General features: G+C 46.3%; 1 pseudogene across 1 annotated transcript; it reads left to right on the top strand.

Moving 5' to 3' along the window:
- The first annotated feature begins 3,178 nt into the window (after window positions 1-3,178).
- On the top strand, window positions 3,179-3,882 carry LOC307048709 (eukaryotic translation initiation factor 4E type 2-like; annotated as a pseudogene). The gene has a single exon. The product of its transcript is annotated as a eukaryotic translation initiation factor 4E type 2-like (transcript).
- The last annotated feature ends 2,864 nt before the right edge of the window (window positions 3,883-6,746 follow it).

The raw sequence follows: 6,746 nt of genomic DNA, 5'->3' as shown, positions 1-6,746 counted from the left end.
AGCACAGGAGGTTGCTTTGTTTCCCTCAAGGCTGGTCTGCTTATATTGACACTGATTCTTGTAAAGTGATGCATGGGCAGGGTTTTACTCACAGGTGAAAAAACCATAAGGCATGGATCTCCATGGGATCATTTTGCTCCCACCTGGGAGGTAAAGCCTTCTTTCTAACTCAGGCTGATACAGGGTTTTGTACCACCATCGTCACCATAAACTAAGGAGTAGCCCATTTTCTTATTGAGGCTCCTACAAGTTACCACATTTCCGGGGTGTCCAACTCTCACCAGCAGCTCAGGTTTCTGTCCCAGTGAACTCATGTTCTCATCAGTAGTTCCCTCTGATAAGCTGAGGAAAGTGGAGAGTTCAAGGACTGAAAACTAATTGGGGAAAGTGGGCACTTAAACTTCCTACCCGATCAATGATCCCTTTGCTCTAGTCTAGCCTTCTCAGGATTTGGGGTGCAGTGAGAAGTGGATCTGCTATTTATCTCACATATTTTCATGTCTCCGGGCTCCTCCTTCACTGGAACCACAGACTGGAAGGGACCTTCGGAATGATTTAGCCCACCCTGCATCGCGCATTGAGCTCAAAGGCCCAGAGTCGTTATGCCTGAGAGCACACAGTTATTAGTGAAGGGATGGACCCAGAACCCAGGCTTTTTGACATCCAGCTCAGTGCTCAGTCCACCAGCCAATGCTGCCTCCATGCGCATGGTCAGCCCTGGGTATTTTATTACCTTCTTTCCCTCAACCCTTCGTGGCTTTGTAACCAGAGCACAGTCGTCTTTATGCAGATGATACTTAGGAAAAGTGTAGCCTAACTTTTGATTTGCTGGGGGTTGTCATGTCAGCTTGCAGGAAATGCACTAGAAGTGTGTGGGGAAACACTGCAAGGCATCCTCCATGACTTCCACGTGCGGTTTTCAAGGAATAAGGCAGTGATATCATTCATTCTTGAACAGAAAAAACAAACCAAGCTTGTTTTCGGGGTCTAGCACGGCACTTCACACAGAGGCTGGAATTCCCCTACTGGCCATCATGCTGAGTACAGGGCATCACCAGTACTGTAAAGTCTCTGGATCTTTGGGGCTTAAATGGAAAAGCCTCATCTCTAGGGTGGGGAAGAAAGTACAGGCTTTGTAGTTTCACATAAGTAAAATCCAAGTAATATGCCTTGGAATATTAGCTACCACTGTGGCCTGCTTTCTATGTGTCAGTTATGGTGCTCCTATTAACTCATTCAGTGCTCAGCCCTAAGTGGTGAAATTATATTATTCCCAATTTTTTTTTTTTTTTTTTTTTTTTTTTTTTTTTTGCTGTACGTGGGCCTCTCACTGTCGTGGCCTCTCCCATTGCGGAGCACAGGCTCCGGACACGCAGGCTCAACGGCCACGGCCCACGGGCCCAACCGCTCCGCGGCATGCGGGATCCTCCCAGACCGGGGCACGAACCCGTGTCCCCTGCATCGGCAGGCGGACTCCCAACCACTGCGCCACCAGGGAAGCCCTATTCCCAATTTTATGAATGAGAAGAGTGAGACTCAGTTGCTTGTCCAAAGTCATAAGGTAGAATGTTGCAGAACGTGGAGTCCAATTGGCTGACTGTAAGCCTTCCAATCCAGAAATGTCTGAAGACATGGCAGGAGGGCTCCCAGGGATAAAGGCTGTTGAGCTGCCATCTCCTGCCAGATGCTGGGCTTCTGTTCTCCACGCCCAGACTCCTAACGGGGACAGCAGAACACTTGTTCACGTTCTCACCTCCACATCCTATCCCCATGGAAGTGTGAAAAAGAAGCAGAGGAGATCCAGCCACCTCCACTTGCCCTCTCAATGTTTGTCACCATGAGCTGCAGCAATGAGTATGGACTGGACTCTGGTGTGATGGGTTGGCACATGGTCTCAAGTTTCTGGTGCTGGGGTTTGGAACACAATGGCACTTGCTCCGGGGAGGAAGAGGGATGCTGTTTACCAGCACCAAGTCTCTGAACTCATTCTAGTGACCTTTGAGAATTCACTCTCTATGGGAATAAAAGTTATTTATCCTCTACACACGTCTAGGTCGAATTATTATTGCCAAATAAAACAAGTATAATTTTCCCCTCCCATAATCTTAAACAGACATATTTTGGAAACATTTCATCCATGTCTTCAGAAAATTGCTTTGCTTTTTCTGGTGTAAGGTCAACAGAAAAATGTGACACCCTGGTCGTGAAAGCCTGGGTCAGTGTTTGAGCAATATCTGTATAACTGGTAGATTTTATTTTCTTATTACTTTTTGTTTGCCCTTCATCATACACTCCTCAATAGAACTAAAGACACCCTCTGGTCTAAGGAAGCTCATGATCTAATGATGCCATTGGGAAGTCATTGGTTTTTATTGTGGATATTTTGCAAATCAAAAAACCAAAAACGGTCAATGCAAGTCGTAATCCATATAAATAAACCTATTAAGAAGGAAATGGAGAAGCTACAAAGTATCACTGGAGATGTGTTATTCTTGGAGTTTGTTTTTCTCTCTGTAAGGAAATGGGTTGTTCGTTTTGGTTGTGTTTTTAAAACCAATTGCAAAAACAACCCATTAAACGTGGTGGGAGGATGTACCCATAGGACCACTTTATAAGGAGCAATGAGCACTTGAAAATTATCAATATTCCTTTAAATTTAGGAACACTTTGAGTGCTCTGAGTGAATTAATGAGAGGGGGTAAAAAGCTAGGTAAATATGTAAACTCCATTCTGCAGTTAGTTTTCCAGAGGGATGCTCAGTTATATAAGGAAGTGAGTAAAGGTTAGAGAGCTAGAGTCCAGGTGATTCTACCCGGAAGGTTTTCCCAGAGCAGTGGGGAAGAAGAAGAATGCCATTTCCTTCTTACTCTCCGGACTGGCTGGAAATGCCCTGGCCTGGCGGTTCCCTGGTGTGAGAAGCGTCGCCATCCCTCCCTGCTCTCCGCCTTCCCCACCCTTGCCCTTTCATAATTCCCAAGGAACCTGAAGCCCTCAAGCCAGTCAAGCTTACTGAGGCTCAGTGTATCTCCCATGATCTTCTCTGACACACGGAAGAAGAAGGAATATTTCTGAGTTCGATAATTTGCTTCTAGTCTATTTAAGGGTCAACAGCCAAAGGTGAAAAAGGGATGTAAAGACTAGATCCATGTGAGGCAGTGGCGACGGCGGCGGCGAGAGGATGAACAACAAGTTCGACGCATTGAAAGATGACGACAGTGGGGACCATGATCCGAATGAAGAAAACAGCACACAGAAAGATGGTGAGAAGGAAAAAACGGAACAAGACAAGGCTCAGAGCAGCAGCAAGAGGAAGGCTGTCGTCCCTGGGCAGTGGAGCACCCCTTGCAGTATAACTACACTTTCTGGTACTCCAGGAGAACCCCTGGCCGTCCCACCAGCTCACAGAGCTACGAACAGAATATCAAAGAGATTGGCATCTTTGCCTCTGTGGAGCAGTTCCGGAGGTTTTACAGCCACACGGTACGTCCCGGGGACCTGACAGGCCACAGTGACTTCCATCTCTTCAAAGAAGGAATTAAACCTATGTGGGAGGATGATACAAATAAAAATGGTGGCAAATGGATTATTTGGCCCTGGAAGGGCTTGGCATCCCATTGCTGGGAGACTCTCATCCTGGCCATGTTGGGAGAACAGTTCATGGTTTGGGAGGAGATCTGTGGGGCTGTGGTCTCTGTCCGGTTTCAGGAGGACATTATTTCAATATGGAATAAGACTGCCAGCGACCAAGCCACCACAGCCCACATCCGGGATACTCTTCGGCGAGTGCTAAACCTACCTCCCAACACCATTATGGAATACAAAACCCACACCGACAGCATCAAGGGTAATTCAAGCTTTTGAAATACAAAAATCACATTGTGAAAGTACACAAGCTGGCAATAATCCTTTTCTGTATGTGTGTGTTTGTCCAAAACGGATGGGAGGTCTCTGGCTGGCCCTTCCATCTGCTCACTGAGGGGACGTCCCTGAGCCTCGTGCTCCCCTTTTGCACTCATTCCTGGAGGACGGATTCCACTAGACACCCTCCAGCATCGCTGACTTTATAAAGTGGAAAAAATGGAAAACGTCACTTTGTAATAGACAAACTTTTTTTTTATTGGGGTTCTGTGGGGGGAGTTCAGCCTTTCCTTTTGCCGTGTGCTGTCCAGATGCCCCCCGGGCACCCTCTCGTGCTCTCCTTTGCTGTACGAAGGGCGTCATGACCACGTGTACAAGCCAGAGCTATCGACTGAGCGTGATCAGTATTATGAATGTCTGTGCATCCAGGGAAAGCTTTTTGTTGGAAAGTCCCGGAATAGCTATAAATGCTGTCTTCTAGATCTGCCATTAAATTATTGGGACATTTTGTTTAAAAAAAAAAAAGACTAGATCTAAACATTGTTAAGGTAGAAAACTGGTACTTTGAGAGTCTGCATTTCTGCATTCAAGGGTGGAAATGGAAATTTACCTTTGGAGCACCCTAGTCATTTTTGAGGAAGTGGTTAGGTGGCCCTTCCTCCATTATGCTGGCCAGTATAGCAGCAGGTGACCTTGTTTTCCCATTTTGGAATACCTGGGAGGTGCATTTTGTTCATTGCTGTATCTGTAGCACCAAGAGCTGTGCCTGGGGCAAAACAGATAAATATCTGTAGGAATGAATGAATGTTTGATCAGTGGAGGTAATTCTCTTAGGCTGCCAAGATGTGAGGGCTGGGAAGCCCGTCTGAGAACCCTGCATGGGAGCTTGACAGGCACTTTTTAAGAAGTTATATAATTAATAGTGACCGGAAGGAGTTGAAATAGCACTCTTGGCACCACAGTTACTGTAGGCACTTATGGCTTGACCTGAGGCCCTTGCACAGTCTGTCACACTGTTTCCATTGAAAATGCATCTGAGTCCCAAGAATTGGCTTATAAGTGACCTTGGGAAATACAAACCAATCTTAGTTGAAACCTGCCTGAAACTCTGGTTCAGCTGTGGCTGTTTAGTAATATGTCCACAAATAAGGCATTGCTGGGAAACCCGATGGCCTTTATTGTTGTGCTTTGTTCCTACCAGGAAGTGTTGGTGTAGTATCAGGAATGTAGACTTGGACTTTGTAGACCACTTTGCAGCTGTGACATTTTCCTAAGTGTCCCAAGAAGACCAGAGGATCTTAAATGGGCCCGGGAGAGGTCCTTCCAGGTATGTTAATATCTTAGATGCTCTGGCTGAGCAGAGTGTGACTCAGAAACATCCGAGTGGCCACCAGAAGTCATGAGTTTCAGTAAGATGCAGATGAACCAGAGAAAATCAGGGTAACATCACAGAAGATCATAAGGTTTGAAATGAGGCTGGTTGATCGGCTCTGAGAGATGGCTGGGCTATCACACACAGCAAATAGCATTATTGCATAATGATGCAGGTTTGAAGGGATATTCTCCATGTAGGCTCATTTAGGCACCCCAGCTTGTTCTCCTGGAGGTTGGGGTTTGTGAGAAGCAGGCAGTCTCAGATGGCATCTGTGCTGAGGCCACAGATATCCAGGCAGAAGCCTGGCACCTTGTTCTTCTGCATGAGGACCCTGGGGCCTCAGGGGAAGGTGGAGAGTCTAAGGCCTTCTGGCCATAAGACTGTGCCACCCTGCTGATGGAGGGGCTGATATCAGCTCAGAGAGAATTCCAGACTGACTGCTCAGATGTACTTCCTGGAACATGAAGAAGGGGCTAGCAGGTCTTGGCAGGGCATAAGGACAGTGTTGTAATATACTAAGCAAGAGAGAGGTTTTTAAGTAGTAGGAGGGGTTATGCAATCTCCACCAGGATGTGGGGAATCAAGGTAGGGTGAGGGACAGCACTGACCTCTTCAATAAAGGCAGTATCAGTGGTCACTGTGTCCCCTATCAGGGGCTCCTCTGCTAGTGTCCGGTTGCAGTGATACTTGTAGCCTCTTGTGTGGGGAGGGAGAAAGCCATGAAGGGCATTAACCAGCCTGAGCAGAAAGATGACACTGGGTTAGCTTCATTTTCAGGTTGGCTCTGCTCAAGCAGTGACAAAGATAAGCACTGGTAATGCCAAGTTCATATCCCACCAGCTTGTTACCAAAGTGGGAAGAATTTTTCTCTTTCCCAGGAGGACCAGTGACAGTTCCAAGGCTGGTGATGCTCACTGGCTGAGCATGAGTCAGGTAGTATGACTGTGACCTTGATCAGCTAGGCCTGGGGCAGGTAACTACTCTCAAGCCCTTAGCCTGAGACTGGGGGAGAAGTGGTTCTCCAAGAAAAACTGAGTTCCCTTCATCTAAGAAAAGGGATGAGTACTGAGCAGCAAAAAAGTCACATTTCCACACTTTCTGACTTGAAATGTGTGACTGGGTGTAAGTCAAAGCCAGAATTTCAATGAAGAACCGGTTACCTAAAGTCTTCATGCAGCTGCAGTGTTCCTAGAAAGTGAAGGGGTTTCCCTGACCTGCTCTAGAATGTTTCTTAAGAAATAAAGTATGCTCAAGCACTTAGCACTGCAAAATAATCACGTGACTAACAAACAAATGGACTGGAAACTGGGGGAAGGGTAAGCAGGAACCTAAGAGAGAAGGCTCATATCCTTTCAACAAATAGACAGCATTACTTAGAATAAAGGAGGAAATGAGGCAAGAATTGAAATAATGAAGTGGTTGTTTTTTTTGGCAAAAAAAATGGTGCAACGTCTGTGTTAATATTTAGCCTAAAGAAAACCCCAGTAATTTCCGTTATTGTGATGTTATTAGA

The sequence above is a fragment of the Hyperoodon ampullatus genome (assembly GCF_949752795.1).
Source record: "Hyperoodon ampullatus genome assembly, chromosome: 2".
Taxonomy (NCBI): domain Eukaryota; kingdom Metazoa; phylum Chordata; class Mammalia; order Artiodactyla; family Ziphiidae; genus Hyperoodon; species Hyperoodon ampullatus.
Note: the sequence above shows the minus strand (reverse complement) of the source record. Positions and strands in the feature narration are given on the sequence as shown.